The following is a 23115-nucleotide window of genomic DNA, read 5'->3' as shown; positions in this document are numbered from 1 at the left end:
TCAAATTGCCCATGTGTTTCAGTAGAATGCTGTAGTGCATGTTAGCATGTGATTAAGGCTCACTGCTGTGACTCCATCCAACATCATTTTAGTGTGCAGATGAGTTGCATGTGTGGCTCTCTTCCCATCTGCAACAGACAGTGATCCACCTACCGCACTGTAACTGACCTTAGCTGTATAGGTGGCATGATTACACACAACACACACTTGACCTACTGTGCGCCAGCATTCAGCAATCTTGCTGCTGAGCATCATGGTCTGAAACAAATCACTAGTCAGCTACCCGTAACATGCATGGACCATTGGGCCCTTGTTAGGTTCAACAACAACATCAACTCCAGCATGTGCAACACCATCCACTACCTGTACTGTGTGCTCCTTCCTGTCCTGGACTCAAAACAAAATGACATGAGTGCTCAACAGACATAATCAATGTTGCTATATCACATCTCTTATGTTTCTGATCTTTTACTAATTAGACATTTTGTTAATCTTAAAACCATACTGAAGAAAACTAAGGGCCTTTATGAATTAAGGCCATACGCTTTCCTAGTTAAGACTGGACAAGTATGCTATAAGTAATAAAGCTTATTATTCACCCTCAGCACAGGACATGCACAGTGAGAGTTGTGTTGCAAGTTTGCTTGTGAGTGATGTTTCTCCGTCACACATGCATGTTTCACACATCTTGCAACTTTGGGGAGGGGGACAGGGATGTACAACTTGCAGTGATTTTGGTCTTTGTATCTGGCTACAATGACCACAGTTCATGGTGTCAATGTGTCTGGTGTGGGCTGTTGTTTTCGGACATCTTGGGGCAGATTTAAATGCCCCTTGCGTCTCATTTGCAACATCGTTGCGTCACTTTTGTGCAGGAGTACTTACAACCTGAGGCATCTGGGAGATGGGTAACATTGTAATGCCCTGCACCACATGTAGGCGTCCCTGTACAGGGGGGGCGTTCCGCAGCTGGGAAACCTTCTGAAAGTGGCGGAGTGATATGTACAAGATTTCACTCTGTCACTTTTAGGCCCATGCTGCGTCACAACCCTGCGCCTGGCTGAAGCAGGTATGAGGATTGAGGCAGCATTAACTAGATGGGGCCCCCAGAGCATTGACGCAATTCCAGCTATGCTTCACTTTTACAGCACCACATCTGTGCTATTTTTGCACCATGGTGCACCGCTTTGTAAATGGCGCCCATCCATGATGTCAAGGCTGTGGCGCACAGTAACTGACGCATCCCTGCTGATTAGCAGGAATGCGCCTGTTATTGTAAAAGTGCCCCTTGTATGTGATATGGTGACATTGTAATTGGTACATTTCTGATATGCATGTATGTGCTGTAGATGGAAGTGGTATGTTGGATTACTACTTACCAACTAGGACTGCATTCCCATATCGTCCATCCTGGAAGCGCTGGTTGATGACTGACTGCTGGAAAATATACGAATCATGCACACTCCCTGGGAACTTAGCAATGACATTAGTGAACATTCCACGGTGGTCCACTATTGCATGCACATTCATTTAGTGAGTGTGCTTTCTGTTTCTATATATGTGTGCACTCTCCGCAGGTGGCACTAATCGGATATGTGTGCAGTCTATTGCACCCAGTACTTGTGGAAATCCAGCTATGGCGTAGAAACCCTGCTTGACCAGGAGCTGTTCACGCACAGTATTGGGGAAGTGTAGTTCCTGAGGTATCAGGCTGATTATGCCATCCAACACAATTGGGAGGAATCTGGAAAAGGCTGCCTGTGAGACTCCACCCACTCTGGATGTTGTGGGTTGAAATGTCCCTGAGGCCAAGAAATGCAGCACAGCGAGTAGCTTTGTTTGCAGTGGGATATTGGTTATCCGCTGGGTTGCTGGTGTGAGCCTGTGGCCAATGTGGTTAAGTATATACTCAATAGATGTCCGTTTGAGCCTGTAGTGGACTATGATATCCTGGGGTTGTAGATCTCCAAGGACAAGTCGTGTGCGCATTGTCCGCCGTCGTCTTTGCCGCTGCCTTGGTGGTGGTCCAGGAGGTGGTGGTCCAGGAGGCGGTGGTGGTGGGGGTGGTGGGGGCTGTGGCCTTTGTGGGACTCCAAGCTGTATGATTACTGCTTCCATGACGTCTGCAGGTCCTCTGCTTTGTGGTGGGTCTGGGCTGGCCTATGTCTCCTTTTATAGGATGTTTTTATCTCCAGTTTTGCTGTTTTAGAACTGCTTTGAGCAGTTCTTATTTATCTCCAGCTTAGGGGTGTTAGCGGGAAATTTTTCCCGCTAAGCATGTCCATGCGTTAGTTGTTAATAGTGCGGTATCGTTTTAGCGAGTGTTTTGGTGGAATTTAGCGAGGGTACGCCTACCTTGCATATCATTAGCGATATTTTTCGCTTCCGTGTTTCGCGATGATTTTTTCTGTAGCTAACGCATGGAAACAGTCGCTAACAGTAGTTAGCGGCAGCTTGATCATAGTGCGATAGTTTTATCGCCGCATTAGCGGGAAAAATTCCCGCTAAAGCGGCGATAAGGCCCTTGATAATATGCCCCTAAATCCGCCTAACAACTTGCTAAACGCCAACGATCTCACTGAACACTACACTAAATTAATGACGGATATTGTTAACTCCACCATGCCACTAAAACTAAAAAGAATAGCTGAGAAGGATAAAAATCCTTGGTTTAATGAGACACTGAATGAAGATAGGCGTAAATTAAGACTGGCAGAAAGAAGATGGAGACAGCACCCATCATCCCCCAGCTTAAAACACTCATAAAGATCAGAAACAAGTACAACAAAAAAGTACTCACTTCCAAGAAGGAATTCATCAGATCAGAACTATTCGAGATATTAAAGCAACAATCAAATAAGCTGGCCAAATCTGCACAAGAAACTACTAAAACTCAACTGAGCTGCGAAGAATTCTCTACATTCTTCACTGACAAGTCTAACACGCTAGAAAGAGAGCTCAGGTTGGCAGCCAACAACCTACCTACCAACTCAAAACAATGACACCACGACAAACGATCATGATATTTTGAAAAACAATGCACATTGAGCAATCTTCAAGCTATATGACCAGAATTCCATTGACAAAACTCTATCAGATATTAAACCTATCAACCACTACAATGACCCCCTCCCACCTAAATGCTTAAAATGAATCAATCATATCATCGTCCCAGTTTGGACAAAGATAATAAATGCCTCACTCTCTCAAGGGATCCTACCAGAAAGCCTAAAAACAGGTCAAGTCCTCCCCATCATCAAAAAAACTACAGAGGACCCGACAGAGCCAAACAACTTTCGCCCAGTATCCAATATCCCAATACTCGCCAAACTAATTGAGAAATGTGTACAAAATCAGCTGAGCAACCATATTGTCAATTTCAAGCTGCTGGACGACTGCCAATCCGGAATCAGACCGGGCCACAGTACGTAATCAGCAATCCTACACATAGTGGATGATGCTCTACAGGCCCTAGACCACAATCAAACATGCCTATTAGTACTTCTTGGCCTGTCGTCTGCCTTTGACACGATAAACCATGACAAATTGCTAGCCAGGCTTTAAGACAGGATGGGACTATCTGGAGTTGTTCTGAAATGGTTCGAATCATTCCTACAAAACAGAACTCAAAGATTCCTAGTCAACCAAACGCTTTCCCCATCTTGCCCAAATTCAATTGGAGTCCCTCAAGGTTCAACACTATCCCCTTCACTATTCAACCTATATTTCGAACCCCTCACAGAAAATCTCCGAGACGCTTGCATATCTTATCACATGTACGCTGATGACACTCAGATTTACATCAAGATAACATCAATGGATGACATAAAGAAAATGAATGAGACCTTAAAAATGTTATTACATTGGCTAACTAGTAATCATCTGCAACTAAACGCACATAAAACAGAATTTCTGTTAATATCACCACGGAAGAAACCCACAGAAGTGAAAGAATAGACCAAAATGATCACAGCACTAAACTGCACCCCTACACTAGTGGAATCAGCAAAATCTCTGGGAGTCACACTTGATCAGAACCAAGACATGAAAGCACACATCAAATCAATGACAAAAAGTGCCCGGTTTCACCTGAACTATATTAGAAAAATGAAACCACTCATCACTACAGCGGACCTCAAGCTAGCAGTCCAGTCCTTAGTTATCTCAAGGATTGAACACGGATGTACAACTCTAGAAGGTCTGTCAAAAATGTCCACAGCTCCACTAAAAGCATGTCTAAATGCGATAGCAAGACTCATTACTGGATCCAGAAAACATAACCATATCTCCCCCCACCTGAACGCATTAAACTGGTTACCTTACGAAGCCAGAATTCAATTCAAACTGGCATATACTACTCACAAAGCACTCCACTACAAAACACCAAGGTACCTAGCTCAGAAAATAGAGCTTTCAGGGGGAAGCAGACCAGCTAGGAGTGCCAGAGAACTGCTGCTGAAATCACGCATCTTTCAGAAGAAGAAAACCTATGACAGAGCTTTCTCCGGAGCAGCCCCCAGAATCTGGAATTCACTCCCTCCAAACATCAGAAACATTCCAAACATAGCAACTTTCAAAAAGGAAGCAAAGAGCTTCCTAATGAGCAAGTTCCTTCCGTAAAACTAGACTACCTTTTAGCATTGAATACCAAACATCGATCATGAACCAGTCTTGTGGTAAAAGCCACAGAAAGCACTTCAGAACCTTGTATACGAAATACTGTTGCTTTGCTGAAACGGATAAGAATGTCTTGTACAGGAATATTTTATTTAGCAATGCTGCCGTTTTGCTGAAACTGATAAGAAAATATTGTACAGGAAATGTTTTATATAGCCAATCGAAATTTATCACAAATGATCCATATGCAACTGTGAAGCACTCTGATACCCAAGGGTCAAGTCCGCGCTATACAAAACTCTATAAATAAAAATAATTAAATCAGTTATTCTGCCATTTGAAGTTTCTACAAACGTACAATAACACACTGCGGCACAAATGCACATATCTGGGGCCAAATTACCTAAAATGTGAGCCCCCACTTCAGAAGGGTCCACAGACTCATGTGCAGCCTCTTCTATACTACGCATATGTCCGGGGGTATGTTAGGGAGAGTTCCTTCATTAGCATGGGGGCATGGTCCATGCACATGAGGGAAACACGTTGTCCCTGCTCACTCCTTGTTATGGATGCAGTTTGCAGAGACAAAGACACCACCAGGATGTGCAGAGTGTGTGCTACAAAGACAAGGCATACAGTCCATGCATCTTTTGAAAGCGAGTGGAAGGGTGTCCTATTGACCCCAGGCATCCTTCTGCAGGCGTGTGCAGTCACTCAATGCAGCTATCTGCAGAGGGATGTCTGCCACCTTTTTAAAGCAGACTGGATTGTGATAGACAGATTGGCTTCTTCAAACAGGCCTAGAGCAGGGCATTATTTGTCACAGGACACATTGCCCCTGTTTGCACCTAGCACATGAAGTTAAAGATGCTGTAGCGCAAACTGGACTGTGTGCCCGCTACATGATGCGGCCCATGGTACATGTTAAACTATTCGAGCATAATGATGCTTTCCTATAAGTTTCTATACATTTAAGTAAACTTTCCCAAAAATTGTTCACCCACCTCAGCTCCTCCATGGAATGTTTTGTGCAGCTTCGTCAAACGTGGTCAAAGCTATAACGAGACAAAAAATGCTCTATCTTTGGATACTCTGACCTAAGTACAAAAATGTGTCTGCCACTGTGTAATGTACATGGAAAAGGCAGGGCCTCTTGTTTTTTTTTTTTTTTTACACTTTTTCAGAGTAAAGTCTGCAGTATGATGGTGTCCTGGCTGCGGGTGTGCTCAAAGGCATAGCTGCCAGTTGTGCAACCGGGGCAGTACACTGGGGCACAGTAAACTGAGGTGCCCATTCATACTTAATTATTGGCGTATTTTACAATTCCAGTCACAAAAAAGGGACCCATTTCTTTCCTTGCACTTGGGCCCATGGCACACTGGCTAAGCTACTGGTTGTTCTGAGAGCCACTCGAGATAGTGAGCTCATTTGCAAGAAAAGTGGGGTGCTGGTTGCTGGTTTGCTGGTTGCAAATAAAGCAGCTGGATTTGAAGATGGCGAGGGCTGGCTTGGGAAGCCAATTGGGTGATGAGATCAGATTTCCTCGAGCCCTGGATGAGAGGTGCTATTGCATGTAGGATGCCTATAAGGGGTGCCATGCACATTACGCAGTTGTAGTGCATCTTCCTGCTGTGCACGGCTAAAGGCCTTGAAGGAACACATTGCCAAATATAAATATGGCCTGGTACCAGTTCCTTTCTAAAGGAAGTCAGACCATTTCTTCCACAAAGTGACTTCAGACCTGTTGTTCAAACCCTCGTACTTTCGCATCTGGATGGTAGTAATTCCCTACTCCATGGCAGTATGTTCCTTGAAGGCCTTTGGCTAGGCGCAGCTGCAAGTTCCATGCCTACACCCAATATGATCAAAACACTCCAGAACTTCATTAGAATAAATGAAATTCTAAAGTCACATTACAGTTAGTTATGTTAATAAGTTCATGGATCAAATTTAGAAAACAAAGGTTAAAAGTGACATCATCTGAGTTATTCAACATGTCCTGAGTGATTAAATATATGAGGTCAATAAGCAGTGCATGGGGGAGTGAAAGTTAGAGTCAGCTCAGTAAACTGTACCTGGTGAATATCATTTTTTTTTGTGTTTTTCACACACTAGTTATCTTGTTTTTCAACTCCTAACTAAGCCACTTTAACCTTTTGTGAATATACACACGTAAAAGAGGGATGAAGAATATATTAGTGTGCAGAATTTTGGAAAACAGCCTTTTGTTAAGAAGTGAATTTGTCTGTAGGCGGGAGAGATGGTTAAAGGTGATCTTTTTTTTAATGGAATGATGAGATTTTCATAACCTTTCATAATAAGCATTTTGAATAAAAAATGGACAATGGAGAATATTTGCAGAGTACCTTGATGCTGCTATTACGATGAAGAAAAACATATTTCTCAGGACGTGCAGAATGTTTTTATATTTCACGCGGATCATTGAAATGTATTCCATATGTCTTTGTGAAATATGTTTTGTTTTTTATATTTACTGCTATATTTTGTGAAGTATATTTTACGAGCAGCTTATTTTACAAACTCAGTAACTTTTCTTACAATTCTAAGTTTTATAGAAAAAAGATGCATTTGAGTAAAGATTCAATAATGAAATATCTGGAAGCAGGACTTTGACAGTCAGAGCACTGCTGTGTAATGTGCTCCTAAACATATCGAGCATATGTATCAAGGTTTTGCGTCACCCTTGCAACACACACAGGGATGCAAGGGCAAAGCAAAACCTAAGAGAGATTTATCAAGCCACAAAAGGCAATGCGTTACTTGATAAATCTAGAGAAATGCAAGGCAAAGCTAATCACTGCCTTGCTTTACTCTCCCCCAGGGAGGTGTTCCATGGGTAGAGAGTGGGTGTTCCTAAACATCCACTAATGGATTTTGGAACATTCCTAGAATTATCATAACTGGAAGACCTGGGAATGCATCAAAATGCTACACCTCACCAGGTGAGGCGCAACAAGGAGAAATATGTATATTTCTCTTTGTTGTGTCCTCTTTCTATTTGTACTGCATTCTTTAGCACATAAAGATGAAAACGACTCTGAGGATCTTTTTAGTGTAGGAAGGTGCAATTTCCTGTCCAAAAACAATCCTGCCAACAATGCAGGTACCTCTGCACCATGGTGCAAGGGTGACTGCATTGGTTTTAGCCAGAAGATTGGGTGCCAATGTAGGCCGATAGCAGGATTGCGCTGTATAATATTAAATACGTTACATTCCTGCCCACTTTCTTTCATTCAGCGTAGCAAGGTGGCTTGCTGCATGAAATGTTCATAAATTTGGCCTGTAGTGTATATTGTGTGGATTTGGTTACGGCAGTGAGATTTAGGCTTGCCCAGATTTGAAAAAGGTTTTGCCATGATTGTGAGTAGTTTTGCTTCAAGAGGGTGCAGCGTACATTTACAAAGTCATAGGTCATGGTAGTTTACCGTGAGCTCACCAAACTGTTGTAGCTGCAACAGTTGCCTTTTTGCCTGTGCCTTTCACTAGTGCAGGAAACACCAGATAAGTCCAGAGCAACCATAAGTGTGAATGTTTGCTTAGTTTGTGTTGTTAAGAGTTGGCGTACCACGAGTATTAGGACTATCCAAGCTTTGACATTAGAGATTTAGTCAAACATAGGAAAGCAAAATTTCGCCTCAATATATTAAAAATGTAGGTTTGCCTTTAAGGCATATTTCCAAGGCTCCATTTCTGGCGATCAAATGAGTCTTTTGTTTGCAGTGGTTTCTGAGCAGATTAACCCTAGTCCGCCAAGCTTCCAGTACCTTTAATTAAGTGTTCAGCTATCGGTTTAAGTCATTACATATTCATATTGTAGATATTAAACATGGTTCATTGCCTTGTACAATGCTATATCTGTTTCAAGGAAATTGTATCTTATTTGATGCATGCTAAAAACCTCTGAGGAAAAAGTGAATAAAAGGAAGGAAGCAGAAGAGCATTTGCCTCTGAGAAAGTTTTCTTATCATATGTGACACATTAAACACTTAATTTGGATATATCGCACATATGTGCTCCTATAACAAGTAATAGTATGTACGTAATTGGGCTTACAGGGCAAACATCTAGCTAGAGAATGATGAAGCACTGTATGTATTTATTAAGAAAGAAACTAGATTAGCAGGTATCCCTGGGACTCCCTTCAAGTGGTTTCCCTGATTGAGACTTCCAGTGGTTCCCTCAGAGAAGGAGAAACAGCTGCATTAATCTATGTAACTATGGTACACCACCAACCAATCCCCTCAGCCCAGTCTTCTTGCTGCCTACCCTACATCCATACTTTATTTAAAACACAGGGCAGGGCCTGGCAATCTGCTGGGATGTGGATGTTTGTGCATCATATATGATGTGGAGCGGTCAGTCTGTTCTCCAAGGCCACACATTCGGAGGAGGCGATCGAGGATCCAGGGACCCTACAGATTTACCCACACCCTGACCCTTCCTTAAAGTGCTCCAATTCCTTTAAAATCGAAGAATGAATCAATGGTTTCACACCACCAGTTTGACTTTCAGATCTTTGCTGCCCCTATAACAGGAGCAACTTTGCACCTGTACTGGACACAATGGGGTATATTTACAATCGCCTATAGCCACAGGAACGTCATGTTTTTTTGAGGTTCCTGTGGCGTAGGGGCATAGTCTTATTTACAAGGCAGTGTTAAGCCATTTAATGTGACTTAAGACTGCCTTCTAAAAAAGGCCCACTTTCACGCTTGACTTTACGTGAAAGGTATGGGCAATGGGTGCTGTGATTGGGCATTCCCCTGCAACACTCATTGATTTTGATAATGCCCTTACTTGCTTACAATGCCGAAATTAAGACCAGGGAAAACCTGGTCTTAATATGGCGAAACGAGGAGAAATGTTTTATTTCTCCTCGTTTTTGCTGTTTCTCTGTGTGTTGGATTGTGCTGCACACATAGAAACAGCAAACTGCCACAAATTACTGTTTATGTGCCGGAAGGTGTCCTTCACTCAACGCAGGCATCCTTGCACTACGGTGCAAGAGTGCCTGCATTGGCGCTATGCAGTTGAATTTTGCACCATTGCAGGGAGAAATGCTGGAGTACCAGCGCGCCTCCACTTTCTGGTAAATATTTCCGAAAGCATTTTGGTTGAAAAAATGGTCACGCATATGCCTAGATGTGTCACTTTGCAAACACGGCGCAATATGGTGCAAGAGTCACACTGCAAGTAATTCAAGGAAATGACGCGGGTTGAAACTGTCAGAAGGAGCTCATGAATACCTCCGGCACCTGGTAAACAGTCAAAATATCGACTTCAAAATATCGAATGGACATAATATAGAGTTTTAAATATCGAATGGACAAAATATCGACAGGACAGAATATAGACATCAAAAATATCATTTTTTAGGTAAGTAATGTAATATCGAATGTTAAAAATATAGACAGTTTTTTACCCCTATGCTATCCAACGCTTTCCCTACTGTTGCACCCACTGGAGTGGGAATAGTAATTTTAACCCCTACGCTAAGCAACGCTTTCCCTACTGTTGCACCCACTGGAGTGGGAATAGTAATTTTAACCCCTACGCTATCCAACGCTTTCCCTACTGTTGCACCCACTGGAGTGGGAATAGTAATTTTTACCCCTACGCTATCCAACGCTTTCCCTACTGTTGCACTCTCTGGATTGGGAATAGTATATTATAGTAATTAATTTTTACTATTAATTTAATTTAACACTGTTTTTAATAAAGTCAATATTTTTAACAACTATATTTTTGTAAAACGATATTTTGTACTCGATATTTTTGTACTTACCTGTTTGTAGATACAAACTCGATATTCTGTCTGTCGATATTTTGTCAACGATATTTTTGATAGTCGATATTCTGTCCGTCGATATTATGTCAGTGATCCCCGGCACCTACCATGGGCACCTTCACATCCACTGCCCGTTTGCATTTTTCTTTTAGGCTTCGGTTTAAAAACTGTGGACATTTAGGGCCCTACCACATTTGTGGTGTTTAATGCTTTTCCGTTTTAAATAGAAACAATGTTTTAGTCCCATAGCTCTCTCTTCTCGTTCCTACGTATTTCATTTATTTTACCTTGCAGAGCTTCTATACTGGCCCTTATCATGGCGGCCGTATATCACCTCGGTGACGCCACCTTGAATCATTGGAACTAATTTTCCAGTGATACTTTCACTCGACGCAACAGATGATATGTACACATTGCTGTGATGCATTTAGAATTTACTCTCAGGAACCAACTAGTTTGTCTATACTCAGCCATACAGAGGTGTCATGTTTACTTCCTAACAAGGAGCAGTCTCACTAGGTGTTTTTTTTCCTTGCTCTTTTACCTTTTTTCTTTTTTCCTTTTGTACTATGTACTCCACGTTTCTAGCAGTAGAAGAGGGACTTCCGTTTTAATCTATATGCAAACAGTTTAACATGAAGAGTGGAAGTTTTGACCGATGGCAACTAGTCCCAAGTAGTTTCCGGGGCGACAAGGACCATATGGTCTCAAGTAACTCCAATAGACTTTCATCCTTATGCCGTCACACCACACGGTTGCCGCCACTTAGCAGAGTCAGCCCTCATAAACCCTGAGCCGGGGGTCACAACATATTACTAAGGAACAAGATGACTTACTGGTAGTGAAAAACTCCTAAATTAGTGTTTCACTAAAGTGAGGCCTACCCCTCTCACACTGTAACATTGCATTCCCTTATTACATTTAACTAGTGGTAGCTTTCAATTGGGAGCGGGTAGGAATATTGAGTTTGGTGTCTATCCAATTTTAATTTAAAACCCTCTTTAATGGTAAAGTCAGATTTTGAGTCCTAATCCTGAAATTCTGAACAAGTCATTTTTACAAAGTTGCCTTTTACTTGTCCTAACCATTTGGTGCCTGCAGCCTGTATCCTGAAGGCAGTTCTTGAAATCCCATTTATATTAATATACTATTTTTATAATATCAAGGCTTGATCAAGTTATGCACCAATAGCGGCCCAAGCATATTACTATGCACCAAGATGACTTGCCAAAACTGAAGGTAGCTCTTGAAATCCCATTTTTATTAATACACTATTTTTTTATTATAAAGGCTTGATCTAGTTATGCACCAATAGCGGCCTCCCACCCACTATACATATACCTCAGGCCTTTACACTTCATTGTACTCTCCGCTAACCTCCCCAATTGTTTTTTATATTCTGTGTAGCACGGATACCCGGGGTCATTACTCTCCCTAGGGTTTCTGTTATACACTGTTTTTTAACATACATGCTTCTTTTTTGTTATGATGTTTTCTTTTCATGTAGTGTTTTTTGTAACAGATGTCACAAACCTTTGCCGTATATCTACAAATGTCGCAACTGAGATTGATGGACTGTGTTTTTTTCTGAATGCACCACTCTGGGGACTTATGTATGTTAATTATGTTTATCTTTCCAGCCCTGACGAAGTTCTTTCAAGAACGAAACGCGTTGGCTGTTGTTTAGTGTTCATGCATTTAGATTTATATGAATAAAGACTTTTTCTACGAAGGAACTGATCAAGCTTCATTATTAATTCCTGAACATTTTGGTAGTGCACCACTCCATCTTCTTTGTAGTGATTTACAGCTGCTCACCTGTTCAAAAGATGTCTTACCTAATAGTACAATGTCACATTTGGCCATTTTGTGGAAATCTTGCATGGGTAGTGTGAGAAGACTTGTGAAGTTAGTTTGTACCTGATACTCATCTAGCAGGCTGGGAGCACCCACTACTATTCCCATTCATTTTCTTATGACAGCAGCAAAGCTGTATTATTTGAAAAAAACATTTGCCATTATAAGTGATCACCATGCAAAAAATATAACAATACAGCCTTTGTAAGTCAGGAGATGGTCAGACTTATAGAGTTTCACATATTATGAAAACAAAAGTGTGAGTTATCAGCAGAACACAATTCAGAACAGGAGGCATTCTATTTAGCAAAATAAGGCCTTCCTTACTGTGCGAGGCTAAATACCAGTCGCCTAGAACATTTATTTGCACACGTGTTTAACTAATGAGTTATGTGATGATTATGACTTCCCCCACAATTTTCTGTTCTGGCAGGTTAAACGTGCTGAAATATGTTTGTGTTTAAGAAAACAAGAACAAATACATGGTGCACCACTTTATGAAGAAAAAGTTATACGAACTGTATCCAAAGTTGTTCTTCAAATCGTCTTATATTTATTCGTAATTAGTTTTACACATATAAAGTTGAGTTAAACGGCCTGAACTTTTTGTTCAAAAGTGGTGCACCATTCGTTCCTGTTTTGTTAAACATTGTTAAGTCCACTGGTGTACTGCACCCTGCACACATCATTTGGGTATTTCCCATTACCTATAACAAATTGGGGATAGCAGGTTAAGTGCTAGTGCTTCGTAGGGTTCCACTGTCGACGATTCTTTGGCTTAGTCTGAAATCTCTTTCTGTAAAGGTCTGCAAAAAAGTAAAAATACACGAAATTACTTTGCAAGTTATAAACTCAGGGGCAGATTTACAAGCCCCTTGCTCCACTTTTGCGTCACTTTTCCCCATGTTTAAAGTAATGCAAAAGTGGTGCAAGAGGCTTGTAAATGTGCCCCTGAGAATAGAAGGCTTGTACTACTCATGAAAAATAATAAATACATCACCACTGGATAAGGTAAATACCTCACCCTTTTCCACCTAACTTAAAATGAGGACCTTAGTGTTGTTTCCTCTGCTTGGGACACATTTCCAATTCTGATAACATTATTGCCTTTCTTGTACCATATTGTTAGCTGCTGAGATCCACCAGTATCTACATTATTTACATTTCTAGTTGAAGTGTTCTATAAATAAACCACTCCATCAATAGCCATGACCTGAATGCAGAAAGCTGAATGTCAGCTTCTGGTTTTGTTTGAAATCAAACAAAGCTGCCAAATGCACTCTAACATATGCATGTGTGAGAAGAGATATGCAAATTCATACACAAAATAAAGAGGCAATCATTTTTTCAGCAGAGGAGTACCACTAGATTACATTTGTATACCAGAAAGATTAAGATTCAGTAAAACCATTGGAAAATATTATCTACATATAAAGGATAGCAAATGCATAAGAAGCGAGTGGAGCGGCTAGCGCTATTTCTGAAACTCTGTGTGACAATTGATTTTAATAATTGATCCCAAATTGTAACTGCGTGTAGCCCCCCTCTATTTTTAAACCTGTGTATGACAATTGATTTTAAGAATTGTTCCGACCTTGCACATTGTCCTTTTTAAACAGCGTGAAGTCCCCCTTTTAAAAACTTGGATTGTGACAATTGAATTTATAATTGCTGTACATTGCACCGTAGCACTTTAGCACATTTGTGAGCCTATTTGCACTGTTCCTACCTGACACCCCACCGCCTAGATTTCCGCCGCCATCTTAGGTGTGGGGGGAGTGCAGGACGCGCTCTAGCACTGTCAGGGACACGAGGCTACAAAGCCCTATGTTCTACCGGAAGCACAGCGGACGGGCGCAGCGGGCGCGCCGGAAGCGCCCGTCCGCACCGGGCCCTCGCTTAGCGCTTGAAACGCTGTCTGTTTTCAGGGGTCCAACTACTCTAAAGTTGAGCTGTGTGGCCTGAACCAGCGTCTATGTGATCATCCGGTGAGAGCCAATTTTGAGAATAATTCTGTTACTCCCAGATGCCCCTCTTGCGGAATCCTAATCCCTAATAACCTCCCTAACATCCCACCCAATATGCCGGTGCTTCCTCGAGATAGAAATGAAGGTACTGCATTAAACAACAATCAGCAGACTACCATTCAGAGCAACTATCAAAAGCCTGTGACCGGCAGAAGCAGTAATCTGAAATGTATCCTGCTGAATACCAGATCCATGCCTAAACACAAGCATGAGATCGAAGCCTTAATAACTGATCATGGGGCCGATTTCCTGTTTCTCACAGAGACATGGGCAAATGATGCCTCTGGACCCGACTGAAATATGGCCACACCAGAAGGCTATTCTGTGGAATTTGTAAACAGGACCAAAAATGTTGGCGGGGGAATAGCAATAATTTACAAATCGCACTTTAAACTGCATGCCTGTCCCCAGCAGGAATTACAGGCGGAGGCCATGACCTTCAAAATTAAAGAGAATAACTGCCTGATTTTTGAAGGACTGCTCGTGTACCGCCCCCTGGTCCGAGAGGCCCTTTTATTAAAGCACTACACACTTTTTTTGAAACTACCACAGACTCAGTCACCTATACTATCTTAGGTGACATTAATTTCCATCTTGAGGCAAATAACGATCTGGACCAAGTCACTTTACTGGATAATTTCCTTAGTTTCGGAATGAAGCAGGTAGTGGATAGAGCCACGCATTCAGCGGGGCACATCCTCGACGGGATCTTCACCAATAATGACCTTATTAAGATGACCTCCGTTCTTCCCATACCTTGGTCAGACCACAGTGCCATCTTTTTTAATTTACAACTTAAAAACCTTGTAAATAAGCGTAGGAATTTCGTACCCCCCGAAAAAACACGTCCCTGGAAAAAGCTTGAACCCGAGTCCTTAGCTAAGGTACTGGCCAAAAATCCCCCGGAATTTGAAGGTGGTAATAGTGATAAGGGAGCAATCGACTTCCGCAACTGGCTTAACAAGGCGGTGGATGAGCTGGCCCCAATTGAAACAAAGAAACCCAGAAGGCGATCCTCCACTGCCCAATGGTATACAGCAGAGGTAAAGGCAGTCAAAATAAAATGTCGTAGACTGGAGCGGACGTGGCGCTCGGACTACAGTCAGGAAAACAAACTTAATTATACAAAAAGCCTACAGGAGTATAAACTGACAATTGCTCAGGCAAAAACAGCCCACTTTACGAATAAAATCCAAGAGTCGTCCAACTCTGCTAGGGAGCTTTTTAAGGTAGTAGCTCACTTAGCAAAAACTCCCCGGGATACAATCTTTGTTCCAGACCAAAACTTTGTGAGTGGTATCGCTACCTTCTTCCAAACTAAAGTACAAACAGTGTATGACGAGCTCAGCACCATGGTAACAGACACTGCCGACAACGAGGTCGAACACTCCATTGCGACCCCATTTAGTTTTTCCAATTTTCCCTCATTGGAGAAAGAGCAAGTGTACGATCTGCTGACCCAGATGAAATCCGGCTCTCCTCTAGATCCTTGCCCCCCCTATGTTTTGCATATGGTTCCAGAGAGCATTGTGAATGTGCTAACACCCTTACTCAATAAGATTATTGATACTGGTGAATTCCCCAGCAGTTGGAAGAAGGCCTGTATTAGACCTATTATTAAGAAGGAGAATCTGGATCCCTCCGTGCCGAAACACTACCGCCCCATTTCCTGTCTGCCACTACCTGCAAAAATCCTGGAAAAGGCCATGAATCAAGAAATCATGAAATACATAGATGAAAAGAAACTGTTAGATCCCTCACAACATGGTTTCAGACCATATCATTCCACTGAATCAGCTCTCATTATGGCCACAGAAAAAATATTAAGACTATGGATGAGGGTGGTCGGACGGCCTTAATCTTATTAGACTTGACAGCGGCCTTCGATACTGTAAATCACTCCGTCCTGCTAAAAAGACTAGTTACTCTAGGCCTCACCGGTAATGCTTTGACTCTTGTCACCTCCTTTTTAGACACACGAACACAACGGGTACTCTGGAGCGGGCTACAATCAGCCGAATTTTCTCTTCCAGGTGGAGTCCCACAGGGCTCAGCATTGTCACCCACGCTGTTTAACCTGTATGTTACTCCCCTAGCAGCGCTGATTAGATCCTACGGCCTACATTTGGTGTCTTACGCCGATGACACTCAAATTGTAGTGTCAATCTCTCAATCTACTGAAACCATAGCAAAGCGCTTCAGGAGCTGCTTAACTGGGGTGAGAAAGTGGATGAGCCACAACTTTCTTAGATTAAACACGGACAAAACCGAAATCATTGAATTCGGCCATAAGCCGTCCGTTTGGAGTGATCTATGGTGGCCTCCTGAGGCAGGGTCATGCCCTGCCCCAGTTGATAAGGTTAGGAACCTTGGTTTCCTATTCGACAAGGATCTATCAGGCAAGGCTCAGATCAACCAGGTGACATCTGCCTGCTTCTATAGTATTAAGGTGCTTAGAAAAATCTTACCTTACATTCCAACTGCATTAAGAAAGACGGTGATGGGAGCCCTGGTTATGTCCCGCGTAGATTACTGTAACTCCCTCTACCTGGGAGCAGGAGAGAAACAACTGACCAAGCTGCAGGAAATCCAAAATGCAGCGGCGAGAGTACTGCTTAATCTCCCCAAGCGGCACCCCACTTCTAAAGCCATTCGGGAGCTGCACTGGCTCCCGGTTAGGCGCCGCATTCAGTTTAAGGCCCTCTGTTTGGTACACAGGTCATTGTATGATAAAGGACCAGATGATTTCATCAAACTTCTACCTCGTTATGTACCCTCTAGAACTTTGAGGTCAACCAATCAAGACCTAGTGTGCCAGCCCAGAATAAACAGAGCTCGATGGGGCGGCAAATCCTTCTCCCATCAAGCGGCAAAATTGTGGAATTCATTGCCCCTCTGTTGCGCGCACAAAAATCTAAAATGAGCTTTAAAAAGTCCTTAAAAACCTGGCTCTTCACCCAGTCCTAATTCTGCCCCATTTTGCTTCTTAGTGCTCTCAGCGCCAAGACGCCGCGGCATTCGTGCGCTCTTCAAGAATTTCAGTCAGTCAGTCAGTCATAAAAGAACTGCCCTGCAAATGTCATGGCAAAAAACATTTCCACACTAACACTTAAACTAAAACTCAAATCTACACTTGGCTGGGGAAAACACAGAATCCCTTTTCAATATAATCAACTTCCTATATTACATTGAAAACTGGATTGAATAAGAGAAAGTCTTCTTGCTCCTTAATAGGAATTAACATGTAAACTTTATTCCTGTGAATTTATTTACCCCCTTCTATTCAATTGGTTTGTTATTCTATGATCTTGCCCCTTCACTTTCCACTAAGGCTTCTCATTTGCCTTCAAATGTAACCTTGGTTCATCCTACGTATCGCTATGCACTACAAAATCATTCCTTTCTGCCAAATGGCACTCTGGAATGAATTGACAAGACATCTTGTAGTGGTGCCTCAAAATTACAACAATACGATCTTTATTGCCCCCATTGAGTCTCTTAAACCTGTTTAAAACATTATAAACTCATGTTGCTAAGATGTGCCTGAATATAGGAAAATGAGACCTTGGTAAATTAGATCTGAAAGAACTCCATTATTTCCCACTATTATGAAATTAATAATACTCTATTATTGATGAGGCTTACTGGAACAAAAGACCAGCCTATTTACAAAAGTTGGCTCCAACTCTATTGGGTAAATAAAAAAAATATGTATAAGGAGAAGAATGTAGTTCTAAAGTATTGGACCTGTCATCCTTGCATGGTTCACCTCAGCCTTTTGTCTACAATCCTCCTGTTTCCACTGACTTTGTTTTTGCTGGCTTTAGGACTCTGTATACTTTACCACTGCTAAACAGTGGTCAAATGATTGTGCTCTCTCCGTTAAACATGGTATAATTGACTTACACCCAATTGCCATATTTAATGTACTTGTAAGTTCTTAGTAAAGGGGTCCTACATGTACTCAGGGCCTGTAAATTAAATGCTACAAGTGGACCTGCAGCACTTATTGTGCCACCCATTGTAGTTGCACTTGAAGCATGTCCCAGGCCTGTATTGCAGACTGTATCTGCAGTTTGAAACTTCCATTTCAACCTGGCCATATACACCTCTCGCCAGGCCTGACCTCCCTTTTTAATACATATAAGTCACACCTAGGGTAGGCTCTGCATAACCCAGAGGGCTGGGTGTAGTGTTTTTAAAAAGGTGGACATTTATTTTTAAGTTTTACATTTCCTGGTAGTGAAAAACTCCTAAATTAGTTTTTCACTAAAGTGAGGCCTACCCCTCTCAAACTGTAACATTGCATTCCCTTATTACATTTAACTCGTGTTAGCTTTCAATTGGGAGCGGGTAGGAATGTTGAGTTTGTTGTCTATCCAATTTTAATTTAAAACCCTCTTTAATGGTAAAGTTAGATTTTGAGTCCTAATCCTGAAATTCTGAAAAAGTCATTTTTACAAAGTTGCATATTACTTGTCCTAACCATTAGGTACCTGCAGTCTGTGTCCTGGATAACTTGACTAGGCACAGCTGGCAGTTGGTTACTGTGTATTCCTCCCAGACAATGAGACAACCCAGGAATAGGTAGAGGCAGGATGGACCATCTCTAACTTGATGAGTGGGAGGATCTGACACCTAAAATACTTGCACATTACAGACACTCTGCACAAAGAGTTTGAAGCTAGTATTTTGTGACCCCAGACAAGCTTAGGCCAGGGCAGTGGGACAGGACATTTTAAGCGCCTCTGGGGGAGGAAGCCTCTAGAATGTATTCAATTTCAAAGTGGGCATCGGGTATAAATATTGGACCCTCAGATCCAACGCTTTAGTACACCTATTGACCTGTGAAAAACTCAGAGGGGCTGCTGTGCTGCTCTGCAAGAACTACTGCTACTCTGCCGTCCTGCTGTCCAGCTGCCCTGCTACTTGAGTGAGAATGACTGGACATGCATCTTCAATCCAGGAACACAAAAGTAAATGCAAGGGCTAGATGACTGGCCTTCTGATGAGAGCCTCAGGGACAAGAAAGGCTCCAACAAACTTGAACCCAGCCCCTGGACTCTTGCTTTGATTCTTGCCCTCCAGGTGGTGCCACCCGAGACCTGTACCTGGACCCTTGGAAGTGGGTCTGAAGGTGCTCTGCCTTTCCAGGTTAGGTCCTGTGAGCAGAGCAGCACATCTCCTCACAACTGCATAGGAAAAACTGCTACACAATGCATCCTTGACTGAGGACTTCACATCACAGCCCTGCAGCTACTGGGAATGATGTGTCCTCGATGCAGGCCTTCGCACTGCAAGCCCTTCATAGAAGTAATCCTCAATGATGATTTAGGACTTCACATGCAGCTTACTCCGAAATCAATACTGCACAAAGCTACCTTGACACAGGACATTCCATCACAAGCCCCTCATCTATGACATTTTCGGTGATGATGCAAATCTCCACATCACAACTGCACGATGCATCCTTTACATGGAACCTTGCAACACTGCACAACCAGGAGTTAAGGTACTTTGTTCAGTGGACCTAACTTGGTCTTTCTCTCATTCCTGTGCTCCATTATAGTAGGCCTGAACTTATGACTTTGCAACAGTCCAGCATGACCAGATAACCACAGTTACCACTCCGTGCTTCTAAACACTGTTTTTACTGAAATCTTGAAAACTGCATATCTTCAGTTCTACTATTTAGATTGTTGTCATTTTGGTCTTATGGTTAATTACATGTTTGTATATTCCTCTACATTGGTGGAGGTTTTTCTTGTGTTGTGTCCTCACTTTATTAGTGTTTGAAGTGCTGCAACAATACTTTATACATTGTCTATATGTTAAATCTGAATGATTTGTATCAAGCTACTAGAAGCTTAAGCCCAGGTTAATATGGGGCATGATTGTGTTTCACCCTGACAGGGGGAACGGCCTTTATAATGCGGGCTGAGGCATGCATGCCATTTCCCCGCAAGTGTAACACCGTTTGCCTGAACCACATATCTGCCTTATCCAGGCTAAATGCATGGTCAAGTAAGATAGTGGTCTAGTGTCCAGATTTGCAGGGAGAAGAAGAGGAAGAGGAAGCATTTTAGCAGGAAGCTCCTGACGCTGGCAGGTAAGTGGGGCTGGGGCCGGGTTCATGGAGTAGTTTTTAGTAACCCTGGGCGAAGCACTACGCTACGCTCGCGTAGTTTGGGAGGATTGCGCTACTTGCTACGCGAATTGCACGTAGCACAGTGCAAACACGCGTAGCATAGCAGTAATTTTTTGCTTGCTCGTGGTCCTCAACATCAAGTTGGCGACCACAAGCGAGCAAAATGACATCCCGGCGAGACTTTTTCCTTGTTCGCGATCAGCAATATCAAGTTGCCGATCGAGAGCATGGAAAATAAACCTTCCGGCGAGATTCTCAACGCGGGAGGTCAGGTTTCTCATTGCGAGTGGTCGCATATGCTCGGGACCGTGAGAAACTATCAGTCCGCGTTGAGTCCGAGTAGAAATCTACTAGAGTGGCAGAAAACATCCACTTGCAGTGTGCAAGATGCAGTTTGCACTGATTGCACAGCGCCGGATGCTTGTCTGCACTGTGCAATCAGTGCAAACAGCATTTTGCACACTGCACTACGCAGTTCGCGTAGCTACGCGTAGCTTGTGTAGTGCGAAGTGCACTTGGAATAGCTACGCGTAGCGCTACCACACGCACTACGCCCAAGGTTCGTTTTTAGGGACGGGGGTTGATTTTAGCGCTCAGAGTGGGGGGTCAGGTAGTTTTGGAAAGGGGCCCTGGTTTTAGGGCTCAGGGCAGGAGGGGGAGGGTCACAATAGTTTTAAGGGTAGGGAGCTGGGGCCGGTGTAGTTTTTGGTAGAGGGCAGAGTTTTAGACCTCAGGGGGAGGGTAAGGGACAGTTTTAAGGGCAGGGCGGGGTAGGTTTTAGGTCTCAGGGCAGGAGGGGCGAGGTAGAGGGATAGTATCTAAGGGCTTACGGTGGGGAGGGGGTCAGGGTAGTAGTGATCTTTAGCATGCATATCACTTTTAAAACAAAATTGCAAGGTAAAGAAATGTTTGGTTAAGACGTATTTGTGGTTTGGACCACGGTGTAGAGGCGTGAGTGGTTTAGCCATGCATGCTTCTTTCATACAACGCCCTGACAGAAATTGTTGTTTCTGCCTGAGTAGGTAGCCACCTCCCCCCTCAACCAATATCCCAATTTCCTACATATAGTAGTACTCTTTTAGATACTCTTACATGACTTTGTGAATCAGCCCCAAAGCGACCAACCCTCTATCATTAAAAGGTAGTAGGGGAGGAAGTCATATCTATCTGTTTTAGTTGCATGTGATTATTCCCAGAATATTTCAATTGCTTTAGTATTTTGGACTAAACTAATTTGTAAAGGTAAACGTTTACTGCAGTAGTACTTCTATACAAAATCAAAAATGCCTTTGTGATTAGGTCCCAACTTACCCTTCAGTACCACCTGTTCAGCTTTATTACATCTAAATGCAAAACACCCCTATGATTGCCTGAACCACAGGAGCCATTTTGCGTTGTACTGAGTCTGAAACCGACATCTGGCTTTGACATGACTGCAGGTAATTGTAGAAAGGAAGGAGTTGTTAGTCTACTGGAGCCTGGGAGTCTCCTTTTCCTAGGTTCCATCTGACAGACTACCTTAATTTTTTATCTCCTAATATGCCCAGTTTGTGTCACCAGACGCTGACTGACACCGAGTCACTTACTCAGTCCCACATGCATTCATACATGCACACACATGCACTCATAAATGGCATTTTCCTTTTTTCTTTCTCTTTGTAACTACTAGCATACACATGTATTGTCACTTTTGCTTCTAGTTTACTATTCAGCTACCCAGTTATTTAAATCTTGCCATGGAAATGGTTGTTGCTGTGCCACACATTTTCTTCAATGCCAGCACAAAATGTTCAACCATCCAATCAGTACACACTAGTCAGACCTCTCAACAAACACCCAACACACTTCAAATAGATCACAATAGCTATTCATAATGCAATTAACACCACATTGCGCCTTTCATTACTCTTTACATAACACATTTCCAACTGCAATCATTATTGGTTAATCACAAACATAACTTTCTAGCAAGACCCCTCAGCACCCTAACATGCAGAACTAAAGCCATATATTTGGCAAACAGCTTACAACTGATTAGCACCTATGCATAATATCAGCTCACATTTTAGCACAATTCAGATAAAGTTAGTTTAAACAAAACTAATTCCCAGATACTTACTTGGCTAACAAAGATGTGCAGAAAAGAATATGCGAAGGCAGGTTTATGGACAGCGAATCTACCACACCCTATCCCTATGCATAATACTTTACAAAGACAATTAGTAACATCAACACATTAAGAAACAAAACACTAACCATACACAGTAAAACAAAGGGTTTACAGATTCATAATGTGGCCCAAAATTAGTAACAGAACGCACTAGAAATGATGATAACATAATCTCTGGAATGCCCTACATACATAACTCAGAACTGAACCAAACTACCAATGCTTGAGAAAATTCAACATTTCAAGAAGTCATATCCGTCTTTTACTTTTTGGTATCTTGATCAAACAATATTAATAGTGTTTCTCACACCATCTTGCTGGATTAGAATGATTTATTTTTTCTGTAATTGGTATTGCTCTACTCTTTTCCTCTCCATTCAAATCAGCACCTCAAAGGAATTGTAAGATGACACCCCACATTTTAGAAATCTCCAAACCAAATGCATATCCTTGCTTACTTCCTCATTCAGAGAATGTTTTGTTACCT

Source organism: Lissotriton helveticus, chromosome 4_1, assembly GCF_964261635.1.
Source record: "Lissotriton helveticus chromosome 4_1, aLisHel1.1, whole genome shotgun sequence".
Classification (NCBI taxonomy): Eukaryota; Metazoa; Chordata; class Amphibia; order Caudata; family Salamandridae; genus Lissotriton; species Lissotriton helveticus.
The sequence above is the reverse complement of the archived record's forward strand: the minus strand, read 5'-3'. Positions refer to the sequence as shown.